The sequence below is a fragment of the Marmota marmota genome, unplaced genomic scaffold (assembly GCF_001458135.2).
Source record: "Marmota marmota marmota unplaced genomic scaffold, marMar, whole genome shotgun sequence".
Classification (NCBI taxonomy): Eukaryota; Metazoa; Chordata; class Mammalia; order Rodentia; family Sciuridae; genus Marmota; species Marmota marmota.
In genome coordinates, this window is record NW_026006284.1 from 75,377 (window position 1) to 102,117 (window position 26,741).

At 40.5% G+C, this 26,741-nt stretch overlaps 1 pseudogene; it reads right to left on the reverse strand.

Annotated features, from left to right (window-relative positions):
- Positions 1-15,753: 15,753 nt before the first annotated feature.
- LOC107161131 lies at positions 15,754-24,822 on the reverse strand (annotated as a pseudogene).
- Positions 24,823-26,741: the final 1,919 nt, after the last annotated feature.

Below are 26,741 nucleotides of genomic sequence, written 5' to 3' on the forward strand. Positions count from 1 at the left end.
TTGAGGAGGTAAGGAATATATAAAAAAAGAGTTTCTCTAAAAGATAAAAATGATGTCAAGATTGACCAAGACATGCCTGCAAACCAGTTCTCAAGGTCACCTATAAGCCTTGTTCTCTCTACATCTAACTGTAGATGCATCATTTTTTCTGTCATTTACCAAGGAAAATTCAACCTTCATCTTTTAATATGGGCTTAAGTGCCAGGGGCCAGCCTTGGCATGGGGTCTCAGAGGATGAATGGATGACAAGGAGTCGGGGAGGAACAGTGGAGAAACAACACAGACACAAAAGTGAAGATGCTGAATCTGAATCTTTACTTATATCTTGAATCATATATATTGTTCTTTTTGGAATGATTACAATACTTTGTGGTTACAAGACTGGAAGCACAGAAGTTGTTATTCAAGGAAGTACAGTTTCAGTTTTGAGTAAGGCTAATCAGACAAAAATAATCATTAATCCTAAGCAGGAGTAAGCACTTTTAACTTTCATTTTGTGTTCTGCCTTGAGCTGTTCTACTTAGTAAGCTTAATAATATTTAGCTATGATCCAGACATTTACCCTATCCCTCAAGCTGATTTATCATATTTCAAACCTGGACCAGCACTGTGGTTATAGCAAGTGGTTGCCGCAGTCCGGCTGCAGCAAACTAACTGGGGGGTGACGAGCAACTTGTGTAGATTGATACAGCAGGAGTGGGAGCCACTTATTGCAGGACAGGAGCAGTATTTATACATTCCACACAGCTTATCTAATTAGCATAAACTAGATACATCAGTCCACCAATAAGGAATCTCCACACTTAATGGCTCGCTTTTGTTACTTCTCAAACCACTCCCTCTGGCATTTTGTCAGGCACCATCCAGACTTGTTTACGAACTCTAACATTCCCCTGGCAAAATGCCAGGTGTTATTTTGACTTGTTTACAGACTCTAACATTTCCCCCTTTTGTTTAATTTAAATAAAGACCATAGCGGTTTTTACATAAACACCATAAATAATCTGCTACAAGCAGAAGGGGAGGATCACAATAACAAGCCAAATGATGGCTCCATGCAAGAAGCCCTTGGAAAAATTATACCAGCAATGACACCATTTGCAAAGATACCTAGTTACAATTTGTTGTAGATTACAGTTTGTTGTCTCAGTCCAGGTAAAACAGTGTCTCAATAGATTAACTCACAGTCCCGGTAAATCACAGTCCAGGTAAGTTCTGCAGGCAGCTAGCTTAATCCGAAGTCTCGTCCTGTTTTCAGCAACACTGGAAATTCTTCCACCTTTGTCTTCACTGGCACTGGGACGAAGGCAGGAACTCCAGATGGCTAAAGAAAATCCTGTAGCATTCTACTAAGAAAACAACCTTCTGAACAATTTAGTACATTATCTCAAGGTTTTTTTTTGTATTGGAAATAAGCATTAATAGTGCTCATTACTCATCAGCTTCCAGGTGTGGGAGAACCATTGTAGCTTAGTTATTAGCATTGAAAATGACCAAACATCAGGGACACCAGTAGCGTCTTCTGCTGGCTGTAGTGCCTGGGCAGCCCCAGATGGCCCTGGGGAGTGTCCCGGACTCAAACTGCTACTGTGCACAGGGAGCAAGAGCCCGCGAGACTGTGCCTCCAGGTCAGGTTTGGATTTGGGCTTGCGGCAGTGGAAGAGCCAGCTCCCCGGCCAGGAGGTGGGGAAGGGCCAGGTGTTATTTTGACTTGTTTACAGACTCTAACAAGTGGTTAACTTGAAAGATATGGCTACTATTGTTAATCACTCTAATGGCAAATAATTATAGCATTCTGCCCTGCTAGTTGGTCCCTGAATCCAATACCATCTACTTATTTGTTTTCTAATGATTAAACTTTCCTTTCTAGTTTTTAAGCATCAAGGGGTCCCCATACATCTGATTCATTCCCAGTTACTTAAATCTTTATTGCGTACCCTTTATTGTTAACATTTACTATCAAACCTTCATTGGGATTATATTTTCCTGTCCAGGACCAAAGGGGAAAAATGGGAGTTTGCTGTGGTCCAGGACTACCAAAATCTACCTCCAATCATGTAGGCTGGCCCATAGGGTGCGATGACTATTGGCATAGGCCTATATTTTTTATTATTCTTTTCTTTATGACCTACTTTAGCAGAAAGGGCCTTTGGACTTTCAGGAGTAGTTACTTGAGGCTTATTTAAATTAACTTTGAAAAGGTTTTCATAAACTTCTTAACTGTTTTTTCCCTTAGGGATTTTTGCTGTAATGCTTAACTGTTTATGAGAATCAGCTGAATTATTGCAGCTGTTGCAAGCTGACCTATTTTCCAGGATTGTTGTTTTCCTGGAGAGTAATGTTAATTCCCCTAGACTCAATGGTCATATGAGAGGTGAGTAATATTCCAATTACAATAAAGCCAAACAAAAACCATTCAATTCCCAGAAACATGCTGTGCTCTCCCAGAGGTTGGTCACCTTGTGCCATCCACCTCCGGAAGGCCTTGCCATTTCTTGAGTCAGGAGAGGGGCGCAGCACTTCAGTACATGAGTAGTGAGTGATTTTGATGAAATTCCTATATTTTTCTCTGTCCAGCTTTCTAGAAACATCTGCATTTTTCTTTGGGGAAAAGAAGCATGTAAGATCAAGACACATTTTCCTTTGTCTATTTTCCTGTAGAGATTTCTGATAGTCAATATGGCCCCATGGGGAAAGCAGGGAGTAAATGAACTCTCCCTCAGTTTCATTTTGTGAATTAATAAAAGTTCCTTGTTCCCAGGGAAGTTTAACAAACTTCTTTCCTGATTTCAAAAAAATGAAAACAGTACAACTATCAATGAACAGGTGAATGAATTAAGAAACTGAGATATCCACACAATGAAATACTCATTGATGAAAATAATAAACTATTGATTCATGCAATGTAGATGAATCTTAAAATCTTAAATACATTTTACTATGTGAAAAAAAATCCAGACACTGAATGTGATCTATTTCACACATTCTGAACATGGAAATAATATAGTATTGTGGAGCAGACCAGTGATTATTAGGACTTTGGGCCTGAGAATGGTGTGGTGACAAAAGCAAAGCCCAGTGGAAGTTTATAGAATGCAACCATTATGTACAAGAACTTGGTAGTAGATACCTTCTCCTTTGCCTTGTTAAAATCCATAGCTGTGCAACATACTAGTGCATAGCTGATCTATGTTAACTCTAAAATTACCTATGTTAATTCTAAATAAAGATTAGTGGGATATAGGGATGACCAAAAAGGCATATAAACAATAACAAATGAACCTAATTCTATCACTGAAAAACCACATAACCTCATAGACAGGTGAGGAAGAAAGGAATCAACCTAAGTAACTTAAAAAAAAAAAAAAAAACTTGGACTGGATATTATAAAACCTAAGACAAAAGGAAATGAGAATAAGTATTGATATTTGCATGACTTGTTCTTTCAGCAAATCCACTTTCCAGCCTATTGTGCCTGCTGAGGGCTTCCTTCCATCCCCAGGCTCCCTGAGAGTCCTGGCTGGTCCTCCCTGGGATCACTGCCAGAATACCCAACTTGCCCTCACATGCTGCCAAGGGCTTGTGAGAACCCCACCCAGGAAGGGTCACTCTTTCCCTGGAGTAGCTAGCTAATGCAGCTGCCTCATGGATCAGAGTGTTTCTTCGCTGGGCAGTTCCAGTTGAGTCTTTCAAGGAGAGAATTCTTTTATATTTTAAGATGTTTCTAAGGAAAAAAGTCTGAATAAACTGTGGTTGGTGATGGATTTTATCACCACCCAGCACATGCGACCAGGGGCATTATTGAGCCAGATAACTGAAAGTCAAGTGGTGTTAGGATTATGTGGAGAGAATAAAAAATTAAGCAAATGACTGTTTATTGCAACTTGTTGAGTCACAGCCCACCTTGCTTTCCCACAACTCATTCTTTTTGCTGTGGTGAAAACAATTGGTTTATTAGCACCGCACTTCTAGCTAGACTTGTCCTAACCAGGGAATAGCTGGGGCTTAATAGAGGTTGGACTTCCACCTGCTCTGGTTTTAAATAATGAAAACAAACATGGTTTTCTCTTACTGTTAGCTGGAGATTTGGTGGCTTTTCTTACAGTATCTACAAAGACTCATAATTTTTCCATACTTCATAGCTTACAAATGTGTCTCTGCAGAGTAGATAGCAAGCTATTGGTATTATTTATCCCAACCTGTTATTTATGCTGTTTACTTTCAACTAAACTGTAGTTTAATAATCAAAAGCAGATACACAAAGCAGATTAACTCTATTTGGTCCCACATTGTTACCACTGTTGACCAGTGACAAGTCCTTGCTTCCCCAATGTTGAAGGATAACACCAGAAAAACACGCCGAGGCAAGGTCAGAGTAGAAATTAGAAGTTTATTAAAGGACAGCAGAAAAGACTTCTCCTGGAGGAAGAAGGGGACCCAAGAGGTGGAATCCCTGGAAGTGTTTCCCCTTTTTATAGTTTTGGTGATGGAATGTAGGTTGGAAGGCCCGAGGGGTGGGACACAGGTGGGCCAAAGAAGTAATCTGGTCAGGAAGGACTTCTGAGTCAGCACCTTCAAGTTTGCTGGGGGCTGTTCATTAACATTCCTTTGGGATGGACTTTGGGTCTAGGGCTTTTCTTGGGACTTCATTAACATTCCATGAGTTGTCCTGCATTTCCCGGAATTCATTCAACATAGCCTCCATTTTAGATTTCACTCGGTATTAGACCCGATTTACCTAACTACACTGACTACCTAACTTTAAATCTGTCTTCAACATCATGTTTCTTCATACTCTAATAGAAACAGTTGGAGTTATGAGTATCATATTTTCCTCTTGCCATCCTAATTTCTCCCATTTGGATGAGCTGATTTCTAATTTTCTAGTTACACTAGAGAATGCCTGTTGTCTTCCAAAGTCACAAGCAAATGGCTAATAATCATTTTCTCCAACAAGATAGAAAAAATCAGTGGTCATTAAGGTTTAATGAATGACTGATTAATTCCTTGTATGAGTGAATGGATGAATTAATAATGGAGGAATTATTTGTCTCTAAAGTGACCTCTGACATATCAAAGTTGTTTTAAATCTTTGTACTTCAGAGTGTGTATTTCTTGCACTCTACTCTTTATTTAAATGTATAAGTGATTATAACTTGTTAAATAAATATAAAATTTTCTAAGCTATTTTAAACCATGCAGCAATTTTTTATTGCAAAATAATATCACAAACATAACAAAAAATAAGTCAGGATGTTATTATAACATTAAAGAATTGCTCCTACTTGCTAGGGAAAGAAAAGTAATCCTTTTTTTTCCCCTTTTTTCTCATCTCATGAGGAATCTGTAAACAATTTATTTATAAACAGAAAAATATTTGGCTGGAAAGTTGTGAGGTGTACAATGTCACAGAGATTTGTGAATTGATATCCCTGTATCCAGGATGGAAATTCAAGTAGAGAGAAACTACCTCTTTTAAAGATAGAGGGCATTTTGAGCAAAAGGAAAGAACTTTTTTCTTTTTCTTTTTTGAATAACTAATAGTTACAGATTACTGGAGAAATATGGATCACTGCATTTTGTGACCAGAAGACAAGTTCAGTGTTAGAAATTAAAGCTGAAACCTACCAAACAATCTGAAAGGACCCTTCTGCTCTCAAGCATATCCCAGCCCAGCCCCTGGGGAACTGTGCCAGTAACTAGAAAAAGTTTTCCAAGTCAATGAAGCCAGATTTACAGATAGGTAATTATTGTATTTAGGTAAATCCCGGTCTAATGTCCAGTAAGATAAATAAAATTGAGTCCATTATTAAGAATGGAATACGGGAAACAAGAGCAGCACTTGAGGAAATTGAAATGTTGATGTCCCCAAGGCTCAGAGCCCATCCTAAGGAAATGTTAATGAAGTAGCTCCTAGCAAACAGGGAGGTGCTAATCAAAGCTGCCCCAGGCCTTTCCTGCCCATATTACTTCTCCAGTGCACCAATCTCTCACCCTACTTCCTCATGTGTTGAACGTTGAACATTAGCGAAGCATGCCAAAAAAGCATATAAAGGAGGGTTTATTTAAAAAAGGTTAACATAGACTTCTTCCAGGAGGGAGAAGGGGGGCATAGCTGGTACCCCAAGAAGCGATATGTTCTGCCCTTTTTATGTCTTAGGCTTCCTTTGTTCTCTTGCCTTTTTTACCTAATCTTTCACCTTCCTGCATACATCACTAGGCCTAGGAAATGCTGCTTGTTGGGTGGCCAAAATTTGGAAAACAGGTGGGCTGAAGGGGAGAGGGTAGAATGAAGGAGCCCAGGACACATTACTTAACAACCTTAAGGCTCCCTGTAGGGAATGACATTTCAGGGGACAGGTTACCCTGGCAACAAGCTGTAGCAGGGGCTGGTTCTCAATAAGGGTGAAGGAAGGGCTCTGAAGGAATTAATATTTCAATCCCCAGAGAACAATTTCCAACTTGCCAGACTCATTCAAGATTGGTCTCCTTGATCCAACCTGACTTGATTTACCTATCTATAATAACGGCCTGTCTAATTCTGGCTTCAATGGTACTGAATAAAGTCTTTCTAGTTTTTTTTTTTTTTTTTTTTTCACCAGGGATTGAGCCCAGGGGCACTTAGCAACTGATTTTTAACCACTGATTTATTCATTTATTTTATCTTGATATAGGGTCTCACTAAGTTGCTTAGGGCCTTACCCTTGTTTATCATAATGAGTCCTTGCTTCCCCAATGTTGAAGTATAACACCAGAGAAGCATGCAGAGGCAAGGTTAGAGTGGAAAGTAGAAGCTTTATTAAAGGACAGCAGAAAAGACTTCTCCTGAAGAAAGAAGGAGACCCAAGAGGTGGAATCTGTGGAAGGGGGGGAGGTCTCCCTCTTTTATAGCTGAGGTCTCTTTTTAGCTTTTCCGCATTCTTGTCCTCTGTTCTGTTATCTTTAAGTGATGGAATGTAGGTGAGAAGGCCTGAAGGGTGGGGCACAGGTGGGCCAAAAGCATCTCCTGTTTGCTGGGAGCTGTTTCATTAACATTTCTTTGGGATGGGCTCTGGGCCTTGGGGACATTAATATTCCAAGAGTTGTTCTGCTTTTTTTTTTTCCTCAGACTCCATTCTCAACATGACCTTCATTTTTGATTTAACTGGATATTAGCCCCAATTTAGCTAACTACACTGACTACCTATCTTTAAATCTGGCTTCAAAACTGTCTTCGAACTTGACATCCTGCTTCCTCAGTCTCCTTGTTATGCTCAAATTCGGGACCCCCAAAAGACCACCAGAGACCAAGATCTATGTAAGCAGCAAAGAGGTGTTTATTGTGAGCTAACTCAGTCTGAAAGGGTAAAGTTTCTAAGCTGCAAAGCCTGAGTTAAAATGTAAAGGACCAGGCATTGTAAACCTGCTTCTAAACTGCAAAGCATGGGTTAAATTCCTGAGGCAGTTAAGACAAGACCCTACTGGACATTTAGCTGATTTATGGCCTGGGATCCTGTGTAACTCCTCACGTAAGCATTCAAGACCCTGTGTAGCTTGTCACATAGACATTTAGGGTCCGAACCAATCAGTTTAAATGTAACCCCCTCCTTAGGAAAGACCTATCACTCCAGCCAGCCCTGTTCCTTCCAATGAATGTACTAATCAAGTCTAAGAATTATTGTTTGATTTTCCCGCGGTGTAAGGTGATTTGTTAAAGGAGACTGGGATGTATGCAAAGCCCCCGTCCTCCCCAAAAGGTGTACTTAAGCATTGTTCAACCCCTGCTCTGGGCTCTGGGCTGTTTTCCCTTCCTGAGTGAGCCTAGAGCCTCAGCGCGCTGAATTGGATCCTCAATAAAAATCCCCGTCTGCTTATTACATGAAGCCAGTCTCTTGTGGTCTCTTCCTCCGATGTTTCGCCAGTCCCTTACAGGTCCTCCACATGCACACAGCAACTGGTGATGCTGAGAGGCCCCGAGCCCAGGGTTTGCAGCAGTTTTATACATTCTTTGGAGAAGGCAGGGATCCCCATATCATAGCATCTTTTAGCAAATCATCACACACAGTGGGAAAATCAAATAACAACTCTAAAACATGATTGGCACATTCACTGGCGGGAACAAGTTGGGTAGGTGTGATTGGTTACTACAAGAGGGGGATTCATTTGAATTTATTGGTTTAAGCCACAGGGGTGTTCCTGCTGAAGTACATGGTTTTCCAACACCATAAACTACTGGGAGGGTCATCTGGCATCCCAGGTATTTCCCTGTCTCATGCTGATTGGTGGCTGCTGGAGGATTGCTATGGGTCCTCACCTAGCCTGAGTCAGAGACAGAGGGCACAGCAGATCTTTCCTGTTATTTGTAGATAAACAACTTAGCAGGGTGGGAATGTGCCTAGGAGTGCTCTGTGGGTCTTTCCAAGGACAAAGGTCATGTCCCTTTCTTGGACAGGCTTTGCTCTGAGGTAGAGTCTGGCTTTTCATCCTGAGCTGCTGGTGATACTGCTGTTTATTGGTCCTGCTTCCCCACATGTTGAAGTTTGAACATTAGAGAAGCATGCTGAGGCAAGCATATGAAGCAGGATTTTTAAAAAAGGGTAACATAGACTTCTCCCATGAGGGAAAAGGGGGCCATAGCTGGTATCATGACATTTCAAGAAATGAGGTGCTTTGCCATTTTTATATGTCCTAGGGTTCCTTTGTTCCCCTGCATTTCCCCCCTTATCTTTCTTCTTCCCGATTAAGTGACTAGGCCCAGGAATGGTTGGTAGGAGGGCATGAATTATAGGTAAGGTAAAGGGGTGGGAGGGAAGGGAGGAGGAAGGGAATTACAAGGATGGTGGAATGTGATGGGCATCATTATCCAAAGTACATGTAGGAAGACACAAATTGGGTATCAACATACTTTATATACAGAGATTTGAAAAATTGTGGTATATATGTGTAATAAGAATTGTAATTCAAAAAAAGTACACGTATAAAAACATGAATTGGTGTGAACACACTTTATATAGAAAGATATGAAAAATTGTGCTCCTTTGTGTAATAAAAATTTTAATGAATTCTGCTGTAATGTATTTAAAAAAAATAAAATCAATTAAAAAAAAGGTGGGAAACAGGTGGGCTGAAGGGGTAAGGGCAGGATAGAGTAGCCAAAGACACAATAACAACCTTATAGCTCCCTGTAGAGAGGAGAAATTCCTGAGACAGGTTACCTTGGCAACAGGTAGGGGGGCAGGTTCTTGATAAGATCCCTCAGGGGACAACTTCCCAGACTCACTCTAAATTGGCCTCCTTGACTGGACCTGACTTGATTTACCTATCTACACTGACTGACTTCTAATTCTGGCTTTACTGGAATTATAGTGTTATGCTCGAATTCGGGACCCCCAAAAGACCACCAGAGACCAAGATCGATGTAAGCAGCAAAGAGGTGTTTATTGCGAGCTAGCTTGGTCCTCCGCATGCACACAGCAACTGGTGACCCTGAGAGGCCCCAAGCCCAGGGTTTGCAGCAGTTTTATACATTCTTTGGAGAAGGCAGGGACCCCCACATACATCATAGCATCTCTTAGCAAATCCTCACACAGCGGTAAAATCAAATAACAACTCTAAAACATGATTAGCACATTCACTGGCAGGAACAAGTTGGGTAAGGGTGATTGGTTACTACAAAAGGGATATTCATTTGAACCAATTGGTTTAAGCCTAGAGGGGTGTTCATGCTGAATTACATGGTTTCCTAACACCATAAACTACTGGGAGGGTCATCTGGCATCCCAGGTATTTCCCTGTCTCATGCTAATTTGTGGATGTTAGGGGGTTACTATGGGTCTCCACTTAGCCTGACTGAGTCAGGGACACCTGGCACTGCAGATCTCTCCTGTTATTTGTAGATAAACAATTTAGCAGGGTGGGAATGTGCCTAGGAGTGCTCTGTGGGTCTTTCCAAGGACAAAGGTCATGTCCCTTTTTTGGATAGGCTTTGCTCTGAGGTAGAGGCTGGTTTTTCAATAGGCCTGAGCCACAATGCCCAGCTGCCTTATCATTTGGGCAGGTATCATGAATATATTTTTCTTTAATATGAGTTTTCCTCAGAAAATTCTACACAGAAAGTAAATGACCTGAGGCAAAACCTTCTCAAAGTCTGAGTAAGATCTTTGGAGTCTCAGAATTTTAGGCAGTGATGACCTGCTGTGGCAGGTAACCTGAAATGAGAGCCCTGAAGGGAGATGAGATATAACACTAAGATCTGAACTTGCTTTGAGGCCTGAGAATACCTGCTGCATTTGGCAGAAGGCCCCTGGGTGGCAGAAGGGACACCTGTCTGGAAGAGAAATGACATTTGTGGAATCTTGAAGGGCTTCAGACACATAACTGGTTTTCCACTGGAAATATCCATGTGATTTTGAAGCTGTTTACTGGTGGTCTCAGAATTTATTGAAAAAAGATGTGGATCTTCAGCCACCATTTAGGAACATCCTCCTGAGGGAAATGAACCTCAGGAACACAGGTAACCTAGTGGTGGACAGAACATCTTTAATACCTGCTAAAACTGAAACCCCAGCCCCAACCAAATGTAATTTTTCCTGGAATAATGTAAATACCAATCTAAAATTTTAGAAAAGTAAATTTCAATATGTTCATTCTTCCATATGGAAAGAGAACCTTGTATTTTAAACTTCCCTTTAGAAAGCTTGACATTGTAAGTGCTCTTTCTGCTGCTGTGACAAGTATATAAATCTTTTAAAATGTTGAATGGAACTCTTGCCAGTTTTATATTCCAGGAGTCTTCCTGGGGATCTTTGGAGCCATCTCTTTGACATAAATATCACAAAGGGTATTTCCCCACCTTTCCATCTCTGGTGGTTATGCTCAGTTTTAGCTGCAAGGTTTAACATCCTCCCTTTGAAAAGGTATGCAGTTTTGATTTTTTCTTTTGATAAAAAGACCACTTATTTTCCTATCTTCAATGGTTTGTAGCTTCTATATCACAATGATACCACCAGTTATCTGTGACAAGACGTGCTCCCTCACATGTTGAAGTATAATATTAGAGAAGCACACCAAGAAAGCAAATAAAGCAGGTTTTTTTTTTTTAAAAAAGGGGGTAAGATAGACTTCTTCAAGGAGGGAGAAGGAGGCCATAGCTGGTCTCCTGGTATCCCAAGAAGGGAGGGTGTTTTGCCTTTTTATATGTCCTTGGCTTCCTTTTTTCTCCTGCTCTCTTCCCCTATCTTTCTCTTTTCTGCTTAAGTGGCTAGGTCCAGGAGAAGTTTAGTAGGAAGGCCTAAAGGTGAAAAGAAGATGGACAGGAGAAGGGACTGATGGAGAAGCCCAAGACACATTAATTAACAACTTTTACAACTCCCTTTAGAGAGGGGCAATTCCTGGAATAGGTTACCTTAGCAACAGGTTGAAGCAGGGGCAGGTTCTTGGATAAGGATGGAGGAAGGGTCTGAAGGAATTAATATTTCAATCCTTCCATTCTGTAGATCTGACTCTTGCCTATCTGCCTGTCTAATTCTGGCTTCAAAGGGGTGAGATTTCTTCCTGTCTTTGCAATGCCTTTTGTGGATTTCCCATGAAGTGCACTGCAGGCTAATTTAATGCTCATTCAACAATAAATTGGGATTCTTGGTCTTTGACTTTTGTGAAGAGGTTTTCTGGGTTGTCAATGGTTTTATTTTTTAGTATTTCCCCAATGCTGAATGTAGGAAAATTAGCCCCTGCTATTTATGCCTTAATAAAGAAAAGAAAATGTTCATAGTATAATTTATCATTGAGATGCTCTGAGAAAATACTGGCACACTGTCAAACTGTAGGGTGGTGAAGAGGTGAGACAATATAACTGATAACCAAGACAAAAAGCAGCAATAGAAACAGTCACAGAGGAGCCAGCTATGGACTGTGATATAGAAGTGAAGACAGATTTAAAGTTAGGTAGTCAGTGTAGTTAGGTAAATCGGGTCTAATATCGAGTGAAATCTAAAATGGAGGCCATGCGGAGAATGACTCAGGGAAAACACAGGACAACTCATGGAATGTTAATGAAGTCCCAAAAAGGCCCTAGGCCAAAGTCCACCTCAAAGAAATGTTAATGAACAGCCCCCAGCAAAAAGGTGCTGACTCAGAAGTCCTTCCTGACCAGATTACTTCTTTGGCCCACCTGCGTCCCACCCCTCGGGCCTTCCAACCTACATTCCATCACCAAAACTATAAAAAGGGGAAACAACCGCACTTCCATGGATTCCACCTCTTGGGTCCCCTTATTCCTCCGGGAGAAGTCTTTTCTGCTGTCCTTTAATAAACTTCTAATTTCTACTCTGACCTTGCCTCGGCGTGCTTCTTTGGTGTTATTCTTCAAAGTTGGGGAAGCAAGGACTCGTCACCGGTCAACAGCGGTAACAGAAGGACTTTAACACAACTGATCTATAGGTTTAAGAAGAAGAGAAGAAATAGAGGATTTTTATGAGTACTAGAATTTATACAAATAAAATGTATACTCTAGAAATAAAAAATCCATAAAAAACTATAATAGTAGATGAGTTTAATATCAGATTTTACTGGATTATAGAAAAGAAGGCAGATGTATAAAAAATATCTTAAAAGAAACACAGAGAAAATAAACAGAGATAAAACAAATCATGAGACATGCAGGAAATGCCCAACATTTTTAAAAGATATGTGTCTGGAGTTGCAATAGGAAAGAAGACAGATATTAAAGCAGAAGCAATACTTAAAGAATTTAAAGTGTTAGTAGCTAAGAATGCTCAAGAACAGATTAACAACTCCATGCAGAGACTTCTAGCATGCCATAAGTGGTATTAAAAATTATAATACCTTAATATATAATGCTTCTTAGAAGTATTCTTTGTCCAATTATTAATACCTTAAAATATGTTGCTTCTTAGAAGTATTTTTGGCCAGGACCTCAAAAGTACGTAATACCTTAATATTCTTAGAAGGATACTTTGCCAAAAATCAATAACAAAATAATCTTAAAAGTAGCATGCAAATAATTATTCAACACAATGATATATATATTTTTTTGTCACTCGATCAAGTCATTTGAAATTTTATTTCAAATGGGACTGCCAAACTAAAGAACAATCACTATCTTATTAGAAAGTCAGATATACAGACTTTTAAAAGACACTTTTCCAAATGAGTAAGACATTTCTGAGTTTGTTTCACCCATATAGATATGGAATTAAAGGGAGAATCAGTGGTGCAAAAGTGATTCCTTAGAGAGAGAAAGGAAAAATTTAAAGCAAAGATGTTGTTAGATGGAAAAAAAAATGTTATGCACAACTGAATTGGAGGTAGAGGCTGAGTCTCCTGAAAATTTGGAGAGTTGGATCTTTTTATCTCTGATTTATTTTGCAGTGCACCACTATAATTTATGCATTTTAAATTTTCACTAGACAAATGGCTCCTTAAATTGAATTGGGTATGAATATTAGTGTACTTTCAAAGAAGAGAGTCCTATGTAGCTCGTTTTTTATTTGAAATTATGAAAATATAAACTCTCTAAAGGCCATTGATTAACTCTTCTCTACATTACCCAGCCTCAGTAACAGAGATGTTTCACTCCTTTTTAGTCCTCAAATTTGGCATCCACATTTTCATAAAATCTAATGTATATTTTTTTTTCAGGAAAAAGGGGATTTGCTATAAATTAACTACAATCACTGTTATGAGACACATGTCCTCACCATGACATCCTAAAAGTAAAGTTGACATGGTCAAAATGAGCTGGTTTGCTAAGAGCCATAGCCAAGTAGTATGATGCATGGCATTTTTGGTTGAAAAGTGACGCCAACAAGCCATTGAGATGATATGATTATGTTAAGATCTGCATTCTTATGGACATTAGACCCTTGCTCTCCACCTTGGCCTGCTAAGGGACTCCTGGAGAGTTCCCATTGGTTGGGGAAGTGCGGTAGGAGGGAATTCCGGAGGAGGGACTTCCTGTTGGGGACCGGGAGAATGCCGGGTGTGTCAGTCGGCAGTTCCCCCCCCCCCAGCATATGGGACATTGGCGGCAGTTTCAAAAATAAAGTTTGTTCCTGCTTAAGTGGCTCGTGATTTTGTGCCCAGCCAGACTGTAGCACTGGTTAAATGTAGCATGTACAAAACTGAGCTCAAGTTGCCACCTCCCCCTTGCACTTGAGAGGCTTTTTTTCCCTGAATTTTAAGTAACTAACAAAACGTACTAACTTCATAGCCCTTGACATGACTCTAAAAATGGTGACAGCTCTTCCTGCCCCTCTACCTCACTAAAAAAACCCAGTACATTTTCCAGTTTATTCTCTCTTTAGAAAAATTTTCAATTTCTGTATTTCCTTTAGGATACTTTCCATGTCCATGGAAATGTCCTCAGTTAATAAACTTTTGAATCTTTAAAAAAAAAATATTTGTGAAAGTCCAGAAACATTATTTTGCATTATAGATATGACAAGAGTCAGGCAGAATATAATTGAAAATATGCCTATGTGTCTTAATATTTGTTACTTTAGGCAATTAATTTTCTTGAGTTTCAATTTCTAAATCTGTACTAAAAATATAAGACCTCTAAACCTGTGTGCCTATAATGAAGATTAAATGAGATAGTACTTACAAAGCTTTTCATATATTCTAATATGGAATAAGTGAACATTTGTTTATCTATAGGACAGACTAGGAACCAGCTCTCATTCATTAACTCTTTATATAAATATATCTTATTTTGTGTTTGCATTATAAATGTCTCACTGTTTATATGACAGTTTCTGTATTTTAGCTCACCAATTCTATTGCTACATTCCTGGACTCTCATAGGCTTAGCTTGGATTCAGTGAGCTCTTTGGACTATTCAGTTGATTCAGTGCCAGGTTTCAATGGGTCTTGTTTTTAAAGACCTGTCTGTGTTTTACAGGTCTTATGACTGTGAACAAATAGTTCAAGACAGAACTGCCATTGAGCAATACTTATTTTACTCACAGACCCATGAGGGAAGGGCCATGCCTCACCAAGTGACACTCAGGAGTCCCTTTGGGGTGAAGTGTCCATGCAGAGGAAGGGAGGGGAACTGTGGCCATGCTCCTTTATGTGGTTTCTATGGGAAGGAACAGATGAAGGAGATGAAGCTTATTTAGGACAATTTTGAATAATGCCAGTGGGCTCTGGGGCACAAGAGCTGTTCCTAGTGGTTTTTTACCTGACCCTGGGGTGATGAGGGAAATAAGAGTCTAGAGTATGAGAGCCCAGAAAGGGAAAAGGTTGGTTATGGACTAAATTGTGTGCTCAGGAAGGGGATCCGACAAGCCTCTGGCCAGGACCTCAAAACTGACTCAAGACAGTGTTTCAGACATCCTAAAAGTATTCTACACTCTATTATGTGTATCCATGATAGAGACAGTCTCATAACATGATGTAGGTAGCTCCTTGTGTAAAGGTAGGTTGCTCAGACATGGAACTCTGAAGATGTTGTGTAGCTGTGGCCTGGGGTCCTCTGGATGATCCTTCACTTGGGAGGACATTGGCCAACAATCACTATTACAATGTGCCACATAGTCTCATAATATCATTCATTTCATGGGCTAGATATCATAGAAGCAGTGTGAAAAAAAGGATGCAGGTAGATCTTTACCTCAGAGGATATATACATTTCTCTCTGGATATTACATAGCAGGAACACTCAAAAGAGCATGGGGGCTGAAGGCATTATTTGTGAAACTCTCAGGCAAAAGTACTTGTTCATGAAGATGGAACGGTGTTGATATGATGGTGTCATTCCTGAGTGTCAGGCTGTTGTCTGCGTAGCTCTCCAGCAACAGGATCAACAAAACTGCATTGATGAGTGGACTCTTAATCATACTAAAAGCATCCATATGTGGTGACCATTCCAAAGTTTAGCATGTAATTTCCTATGCAGTTTAGCTATGACACTTACAGAGAGGCCTCTGGAAGTGAGTGAAAGAAAAAGTAGGGAAAATTCAAACATTTGAGACCCTTTATCTCAGTCCTCCAGGGCCTACCTATCTGGTAGGTACAATAGTCAATGAAATGGTTTAATTTTTCTTTCTTTCTAAATCAGAAGAAAAATTCAGCTGTCACAATGAGGAATATATAGTAATAAATCAGGCCTACATTATATTTGTCTTTTTGCTAATTCAGTGATAAAGTATAAAATGTAATATTATTTAATAAAGACAAATGTTCACATGGCAAAATTACCTGTTAAGTTAGAGAAAATAATATATTCTCCAAGGATGTTTGTGTGCTAAGTCTGGAATCTGTGACTCTGGTAAAAAGGACTTAGAAAAGCAAGTTAAGAATCTTAATGTAGGACAAAAATTATAAATTATCCAGGATGGTTCGATGTCATCACAAAAGTCCTTATAAGATAGAAACATGTCAGAAAGAAGAGAGGTGATGACAAATGCAAAGGGTGTAGTGACTTGCTTTGAAGGTGGAAGAACTGGTCATAAGTAAGAAAAGTGGGTGGACTCTGAAAAAGGTTAGAAACAGATTCTTCCCTGGAGCCTCCAGAAGAAAGGCAGTCTTGTGGACATCTTGATTGAAGGTCAGAAAACTGGCTCCAGGATTATGAACACTAAAGCTGTAATATAAGAAATTTGTTTTAAGTCACTAAGTTCATGACAATATGGTGCAGTCATGTTAGAAAATTTACACACCTGTGAAGTTATATAGCAGTCCTCTCATCATCTTGGGTAAATCCCTTAAACAACCTGAATTTCCTCCTCTGCCTAACAAGGAGATTGAGTATGCAAATGTCATTCACAAAGTTAGATTATTTCAGTGGTTACACATGTAGAATAAACTAATGCTCCTGACAGAGTTAGGAGAAGGAAATCATGCATCTGTGACAAACTGGTCATAGCCTGATCAAAATGTGTTGAGAAAATAATGTGAAAAAGAATCATAGAGTCCCCTTCAAAGCCCTTACTGACTTGAAAATGACAATGACAGATTATTGAAACTGGAAAAAAACTTGGAAAAAGTTCATATTATATTGCCTAATTATGTTTACCAATGCAAGTCTTTAAAGTATAATTGCTATCTGTATGTAGAAAATGAATTATGAGACCAGGCAGAATACTTGTCATCATACATGGTCTCTAGAAGAAATTGTTTCGAAAGAGAGAGCACATTGTGTTGGATCAAAGGTCTTAAATTACAAAGTCAGGGGCTGGGGATGTGGCTGAAATGGTAGAGTGCTTGCCTGCCATGCGCGCAGCGCTGGGTTCAATCCTCAGCACCACATTCAAATAAAGATGTTATGTCCACCAAAAACTAAAAAAAAATAAATATTAAAAAATTTTCTCTCTCTCTTTAAAAAAAATCAAATGAAATGAAATTGGCTGGGAAAACTCTTTTGGGGACCTTTAAAAATTTTTATTACAAAATCATATCCTTTAATTTTTTGGCTTGAGTTATGAAGCCTATCTGGTTTCACTTGATAAAATGAGAAGTGTTTGCTTATTTAAATATATGTTCATATTTAAATATACACATAAATATATCTATGTTTTATACTTAAATATTTTTATACTTAAATATGTATTATATATATTTTTAAAATATATATAAATACATATATTTATATACTTTCTACCCATTTGGGGAAAAAGATGATTTCACTCAGTTTTCTCTGTAATCTCACTTTTTTCTCAGAATCAAGGTTGCACTGGGTTTTTGTCTTGATAAAACCAAAGACAAAGCATTCATTGCATCAGGCTTTGTATCTGCCACATGAGCATCCATGATGCAGTCAGACAGCAAGCTAAGCACAACATGTTTTCACAAGTAACTCAAACATCACCCTTTCATCACAGAAAAAAAATGTATAATTGCTCTCTTTTAATAATGTGTGGAGGTAAAAATCAAAAGACACCAGCTGGAAATATTTATTTTGCTTCAAAAAACAATCCTCAATATCAAAATAATTCTCAAATCTTGAAATTCAGGGCCATGAAAAACATTAAAAATAGTATTTTAATATCCCCCTCTTTTTTAAAAACATATTTTTGTTTAGTTATAGTTGAACACAATACCTTTATTTTATATATTTATTTATTTTTATATGGTGCTGAGGTTCTAACCCAGCGTCTCGCACATGCACAGTGCTCTGTGGCTGAGCCACAATCCCTGCTCAGTATCCCACTTTTTTCTTTTCTTTCTTTTTTTTTCTTTTTATTTCTCTTTTTCAGTTTACACATTTATTATAGAAATCTCCTTGCAGTGTGGGTAGTGTCTTGGTCCCAGATTCACTGGTACAAAAAAGAAAAGTTTTAACACAAGGTAAAAGGGGTAGGGGAACTCCCAGCTCAGAAAGTCACAGTCAGGTATCATAGAAAACACAGCTTGTGTTGTTTAAAAAGTAGTGAATGGAAGGAAAGCCAAGGAGGATGTGACGAGGCCTTTGGCCCATGGCCAGAAGTCGTCTCAGGATTGTACTGGCATCTACCAGATACCAGGTTCAACCACCACAATATCCAGTGGCTCTGCCCCTTGTTAGCCTCCTATAGGGCCTCATGATTGGGGACAATCAGCACAGAGAGGGATAGGGTACACCACCCAGAATTTAATCCTTCCAAATGTGGGCAGAAATCTAAACTGCCCCAGTTTGGGGGGTGGAAGGGACTTCTGTTCACAACAGAGTCTCCTGACTACCCCCCAAAAGGGTCCTAAGACCATTGTGGAGGATGGTGGACCTGAACAGAACAGGTTAGGCAGGGGGACAGGAATGAACCCAACGAGGATAAGCTCACAGTTTCCCTTTTATAAAATGCCTAATATTGGGCAAAGACAGTGAATACTCAATCACAACTGTAAACAGAAATGGAAAAAGGGGATTGGAATCCCTATTGCGTCATTCACTCTCCTTGACACTGGCTAAAGTCCCTCAGTCCCCAGCACAGTGTGAGAGAAGCAGGATAGCAGACACATTCCTGGGCCCTTGGGGAGCCAGGGACCTTGGAAGATCAGGTTGGCACCCAGCCAAGGACTGAGAGCAACTGCATCCCAGGGCTCAGTGAGGCTGGCTGTGTGCTTCTAGGACTGGAGCATGCCCAGACCAACAAGGAGCAAATCAGAAGGGGCCTGGGCGTCACAACTGTAAGACTGGTTCCCCTATAGCTCAGGTTACTTAAAGGAGCCTTTAGCTGAGGAGGGAGGGGTGGGGTACAGGAAATCCAGTAGTGTATTTAGAAGGCAAGAATCTGGAGGACAGGGTGGGGAAGACAGAAAAGAGAGAGGAAAAGACAAACATGACACCAAAAGAGAAAAAGAATCTCTTTGAGGCAAGCACAGGAAAGCAGGAAAAGAAAGTTGAGGGCATATGATGTCCCTTTCTCCCAGCACCCTGACTTCAAGGCTCATTTCCAGCCAACTTCTATGACTTGGTAAAGAACTACTACCAGTGCCCAAGATCCCACTCTACCAAGACCCCAAGGACGAATGCAGGTCACACCTGAAAATGACCTGTGTCAACACTGCAGCTAGTTTCCTTGTGGTCCCAGTCATTAACTAACATGACTAGCTGACCCGTGGCCTGAATATCTTTATCAATTGCTTCAAGAGACCCCTATTCATCAGTAAAAGCACCCCCCCATACCTGCTGGACATAGGGGGTGCATTGAAACTCCCAGAGTGCGGGACTGTAGCCTGGCTGGGGACCCTGTACAGCACATTGCCCACATCATAGAAGGAGGCATGGAGGAAGGGCGGGTGTGGTGGGTTCACATAAGGGAGCATAGGCCCACACTGGGACCCTGTGGCCAGTCCCGAGTTCTGGATGTATCAGTCCCGTAGCCCCTACAGGGCAAGGTTCTTGTGGCCACTGCGCTCACCAGTCGGGGCAATATGGGTGGATAGGGACATCCATTGCAGAGGGTCTGGGTGCACCTCTGGACTCTCAGCAGCTTCCAGGGGCAGGCCACAGGGCTTGGTAGGGTGGCATGGGTGTGGGGGTCCTTGCTGTGGAGAAGGGGGCTGCTGCCATCAGCTGCATACATGGGTGATGGGCCAGGGAGCATAGGTGAGGAGACCATCCTGGAGGAAGAGTTGTCTTGGGACGTCAGTTGTAGGTAGCAGCTCTCCCAGCCTGCCCCATGTGGGCAGGTCCCGGTGTAAGGAATAGTCCAAGAGGAAGTCTCCACATACAGGTGGGAGGAGGGCCTCTATGGGAAGCAGGAGCATGTAAGCTAGGCCTGGTGGCCCAGGGAGGGTCTGAGGGCCCTCCTGTGTGAGAGGAGAAGGCAGGGATTGCTCATACACCACCTCATTGCTCTTTCAGACTGGTAGGCCAGTGGCAGGGGGAGCCACAGGAGCAGGAAGAGAGCCAGCTCCCCCAGCTCCCCCATCAGGGCCTCAGAGCTGTTGCTGCAGCAAGTGGGAGCTGCAAAGAGGGAGGCGCGATCTGAAGCAGGGCCCTCCAGGGGTAAGGCCATCTGAGAGTCCTTGCTGCTGGCCTTCAGGCTTGCAGAGCTGAGGGCCAGCGCCCCATGTGGCAGGCACACTTCGCCCCTCAACTGGAGGCACTCCTGGGCAGCGAATGTGTGGTGCCGGTGGGGCTGGTGGCCACAGAGTTTCTCCGGCTCTTCAGATCCCCTTAAAGATCTGACGGAGGTGGTTTCCATAGGGTTTGCCACTCAGGGTACCCCCAAGATATTGCTTGCAGCTGGTCCCAAGCCTTTGGTGGCAAGGGGCACTTTGCCAGAGAGAAGCAGCCACAAGATTCCTCATTATCATGGCTGGCCCCAGACTCTGAGAGGGAGGTGCTCTCGGAATGCAGAACTACATCTTCTTGGCTGAGCTGAGCTAGGCATGTGCCCAGGCAGACTCCTTGGGTGCTCCTGCAGACTGTAGCAGAGGCTGTGGAGGGAGAACTGGGAGGCCAAGGCTGCGGGGCATCCCCCAGCTGCTCCTCCAACTCATGCAGTGTGTGCGCCTGTACCTGGAGCCTGCTTCGCAGCTGTTTACCACTCAGCTCAGGGGCTGGGGCCAAGCTTCAGGCAGCAGCTGCGATGCTGCAGCACTGACACCTCCCATTCCAGCTCCTCAACAGGGCTCAAGGAGTGGTGTCCTGGGTTGGGATGCAGTGGAGGGTAGGTACGGGCTACTGTGGGCCAACAGCCCACCAACTGGGTCTGTTCACCAGGTTTCAGTGGGCACTCAGGGGGTAGGTGGCCAGTCAACTCCACCTCCTGGAGACACCCAGGGCCTCTTGCAGGGCTCGCTGCCGGTCAAGCAGCACCTCCCTCCCTCTCAGAGGCTCTGAATTCACTTGGAGGACAGCTTTTATGCCTGAATTTGGGACCCCCAAAAGACCACCAGAGACCAAGATTGATGTAAGCAGCAAAGAGGTGTTTATTGCAAGCTAGCTTGTTACTCCACGCACACACTTGGTTCCCTTTCCATTGAGTGGGAACCCAGCAAGTGGGAAGCTGGGCAGACTTACAGGCATAAGTCTGTAAGTCTACTTACTCAGATGCCCATGGGCCACAGCCAGGAGTCTTACCTAGTGCCCTTGCACTGTGGCATAGGTGGTTTCCTTTTGGCCAGCAGTAATAGTGGGTGCGCCCCTCCCTCTCTGAGCCCTGCTAGTCCCTGAACACGAACCCACACCCGTTCCAGCTCTTCTGGTGGGCGGTATTCTACCCCTCGACCATTAGCCTGGAGGCAAGATGGGGGAGCCTGCTGAGGATGGGAGATGTGTGATGGCCCCTCTGCGGGCTGTGGACCTCCGACCCCCACCTTTAACTTGGTGGAGCCGCTCTTGGCACCACTGCCATCTCCGACGCTGAGTGCACAAGCCTGAGGAAAACAGGGGAATGAAGCACCAGACTACTGCAGCAGCCGAGATGAAGTGCCTTCTTTTTTTAATAAATTTTTAATAATCCCAGAACTAGTGAAGAGTAGATAGAGCTGGTTTAATTGTTTATCAAATACTTTTCTGATAAATATAATGTTCTGCAAGAAAGTTCAATCCGTGGACACCTAGTTAATTTGTACTTGAATTATAATCCTAGAAATATGAATATTTTATAGTCAAGATGACTTTTAGGAGCCAGATAAAATTCCAATTTATAGTATTGCACTAATACTCAAAATTAAATAGATATTAACAGTGAAAGAAAGTATTCTCTTAAAAGCAATGACATGCTTAAACAATGTCTTTGTAAATTTTAGAATTTCAATTATGGAAGATTCTTTACTTAAATTTTCAGCACTATAATATGTGTAAGTAAAATCAGAAAAAAATGGGAAATTAATTTCAGTATTTAGGATGTTGCAGTATTCTCTGGAAATGTTATTCTGCATTTACCAAGTTTCTTTCAATATGTGACATTTATATGTGAATAACATGACAGAAAAACTGACAGAAGTTAACATAAAAATGGACATTCACTTAAATGTCATTCTTGAAGACAGATCCTGAGGGATGAGTTTGTAGAAAATGATTAATAAATGTATAATAAATATTATAGTAAACCATTAAGATGCTGCAATTAAGGGTCACACATTAGGGGCACCAAATGGTCCATCAGGTGACAGATGCATACTGCTCATCTGGGCTCAAGCCACAGTCCATATGTACCCAAACAGACATTTACCAATTGCTCCTACCAATGAGAATCCTGTGGTAAAAATAAAGAATTAGAGCAGTGATCAACAAATGGGAAAGATAACTTTAAGAGAAATTTTTTTAAGGTATTACAAACAACAAAACACTTTCAAGGTATTAAAAACCATTTGAGAGAAAATTGTGAAATCCCACATAAAAAGCAATATTTGAGGTCAGAATACAAATCTGGAGTCCAGAATACCTGAGACTGTGGGAGCAGCACATCTGTAAGTGAGGCAGAGAGTAAATTAAGTAGTGTGAAGCAGTACAAGTGGGTGGAAATCAAGTTAAAAGGCCTGTCACTACCGGTCAGCACATGTGTGTTAGAAAACTACCCAAGGTCAGAAAAGAACCATCTGACATGATGAAGTGATCCCTGACCCTGACACAGGGACAAGAACAATGTCCATTTCTTCCATCAAGAATGGAAAACAGATGAACCATGAGTGCTCAGAATCATGCTTAATCCTGAGCAGGGGGGAAAAATTAACAGAGGATAAAATGATTTTCAAGTAATTATTGTGTCCCAATCCAAAGTTCAATATTTGCATCTTTATAGGAATACCACATTGTCCAACACACACAAAAAAAAAAAAATAGAAAAAGAAAAAGAAAAATTAAAACTGTCAAAAATTTATCAGGTATGAAAACAAGGAGAAAATAGAAGAATAATCAGTAGAAAATACAAACTGACAAAAATAAGAAGGTTATAGTGTAAAGGTTGGGCGAACGTCGGAGGAAAAGACCACCAAGAGACTGTCTCATGCAACAGCAAAGGGTTTATTGGGTGTCCAGCATGCTGGGGCTCAGAGCTCACTTCAGAGGAGCAGAGAGCCCCGAGAACAGCTTGAGCAGAGCTTATATACATTATTTGGAAAGGGCAGGGACTTCACATACAGCATAACAAATCATCACACGCCTCGGGAAAATCAAACAACAACTCTTAACCATGATTAGTACATTCACTGGTGGGAACAAGTCGGGCAGGGGTGATTGGTCAGTACAAACAAGGGTATACATTCGAACTGATTGGCTTAAGCCCTGAGGTGTGTATGTGCTGGACTGCACGGTTTCTGGGAGGGGGGGTTGTTTTTACAGAGCAACCAGATGGTCAGGAGAGATTTAAAAATACATTTCAGTGGCTTTTCCGGGAGTTGTTTTTAACTTCCACATGAATTTCAGGTTCCAAATGCAACTTAACAGAACTTAGAAACTTTACAGAACTTGAAACAAATCTTATCCTTTACATTTCAAATTCTTTAACCTTTCAATAGCATTACTGAAGAAGGCCATAAAAATGTTACAATCAAGTCAAAGAGGATAGCAAAATATAAAAGATGAAATTTCATATATAAAAATTAAAATAGCTGAGATTGAAAGTACACTGTGTAGGACTAAGGGCAGATTTTTAAACTTAGCAGGAATGAAATAAACATCAAAAGAATGAGATGTGAAGTCACAGTGGTAAATAATATTTGTGCAAGACAAATGTGATAATAGAAGCTTACCCAAAATATGCAAAGAACTGTTCAAGCTCAATGCAAACTTATACACACAATGACAACAACCACCACCTGATGAAGTAATAGGCAAAAACCATCTGAACAGACTTTTATCAGAGAAGATATATAGATGGCAAAGTAACATATATGATAAGACATTCAACATTATTCATCAATGGGGAATTGCAAATTAAAATAAAATGAGGTACCACTATGTTATTGGAATGGTAAAAAATCCAAAACACAGATAAGACAAAATTCTGGGAGAATGTAGAGCAACAGGTACTCTCGTTCTTTACTGGTGGGATTGCAAAGTGGTACAGTCATTCATTAGTTTGTCAGTTTATTACAAAACTAATTTCCACCCATATAAATGTGACATTTTAGAGAAAATGCATAAATTTCATGAAAAATAGAAACTATTACAACTCCTCCAATAAGAAATATGTAATTTTGAATGGTCCTACATCTATTGAGGAAATTTTATTCAGAATATTAAAAACATCTGAAAGAGAACATTTAGCACCAAATAGTTGCACTGAAGAATTTTATCTAATGTTTAAAAAAAATAACAACAGTCTACATAGTCTCTTTAGAAAATAAATAGAAAAGAAATCTTATGAATTAATTTTATAAAGCTAATATTACCCTGATGTCAAAAAGAGTATCCAAAGTAATTGATAGTCCAATTACTCTCATGGACATAGATGTTAACAATTGTTAACAAACATTGGCACTCATAATTCAATAGTAATAATAATAATAATAATAATAATAATAATAATAATAAAAGAACTATATACCTTGTCCAAATGGGTTTTTTCTAGTAACTTCACTCCTAGCCTTAATCTCAGTGATAATAAAATTTAATCCATGCAACAATTTGCACATGGTTGTTCACAGCAATTTTATTTGTAATAGCCTCAAAAAGGCAAAAAACAAAATGTTTCTGAATAAGTGAATATTTAAACTAAGGTACATGAATACCATAGAATACTACTCAGTCTTAAAAAGGGATGAACTATTGATACCTGTAAATATTTTAATGGACTTCAAAGAAATTATGCTGAGTAACAAACAACAACTTCAAAGTTGTCACAAACTATACCTTTACACAATCATGTGCCACATGACAACTTTTTAGTCAATAATAGACTGCATATATGATGGTGGCCACCTTCTAAATCCCACAATCCAATTGTGCTAGGGAAGTGGGACAGTTTCCAAGTGTTCAAAGAAGATACCCCGAGATGGGAAATGATATATAAGGTTTGTTGAGAGACACTTATAGGGAAGCTCCAGGAGTAATATCTGACCCTTGAGATGCTTTGCCAAATAACACTTCAGATCCTCTCAATGTAAATCCAGAAAAAAGCATCTCTGTCCTTCTTGATTCTTTGTTCAGTGGCAACCAGCTGACCAAGTGGGCTTTTCTCTCCACAGAGCCTTCAGTTCTGCATCACTTACCACATGGAGAGGGGTTTTATAAGCCAGACTACAGAAGCAGTGAGAGTACTAGTTTGTCTTGTACAGTTGGGACAGGCATCGTAAAGAACATGGAGTATACACAAGAAAGCAGCTTTCCACAGGTAATACTAAAGTGACTACATTCTTTGGAAACCCAAGTGAAAATAAGCATCATTTAATACAATTCCTATTGTTCCCTTAACTTGGCCAAGATTTGGGGAACAGAAAAGGGTACTTCAGGAAATTGTTGTTCTACCATCCTCCTTCTCTTCAAGAATAATACAAGTTGATGAAGGACACATGAAGCTGGACACTGAGGAATTAGCAGGAAGCAAGTTAATTGGCTGCAGCTTGTCCAGAAAGGACTTTCACATAAATCAATTCATCCCTCTGATATAGTCCAGAAATATTTAGAACTTTATACCCAGTGTGTAGGGGGATGGGGGATTCAGAGGCTCAAAATTTGCAGAAGTCTACATAAAATTAGTTTTTTTTTGTGTGTGTGTTTGTTTTCTTTTACAGTAGTGGGTAACAAACCCAGTCCTGAAAACAAAAATAAGCCAAGGTCATTCTCTGAGAAAATTAGTTCTTTTTTTTTTTTTTTTAGAGAGAGAGAGAGAGAATTTTAATATTTATTTTTTTAGTTTTCGACGGACACAACATCTTTGTTTGTATGTGGTGCTGAGGATCGAACCCGGGCCGCACGCATGCCAGGCGAGCGCGCTACCGCTTGGGCCACATCCCCAGCCCGAAAATTAGTTCTTGAGAAAGGGAGAGTCCTGGGTTCCCCCAGCTCTGGTTTTCAAGGAACCTATTTATCACCATTCACTGTTAACTTTTGGATTGTAAAGGACTTTCCACAGGATCTAACTACTTGTCTTTAACGTGTAAACACCCATGTTAAGGCTTGGTCCAATGCTAGAAGCCAATATCCCTTATCACACTCTGCTTTTGTAAACATACCTCCAGCCTGAAAACTCATACAAACAATCACATATCATTTTAGACTATAAACTTATGAAACTGTATAGTCTATAAATATTGTAAAAAACTAGAAAGGGGTGCTCAGAATCTGGAGTGCTGGTTTCCTCCAAGCCCACTGCCAAATTTAGTTATTGCAAGAGAGCAATAGAAAACAGGAAGCCTAACCACATTTG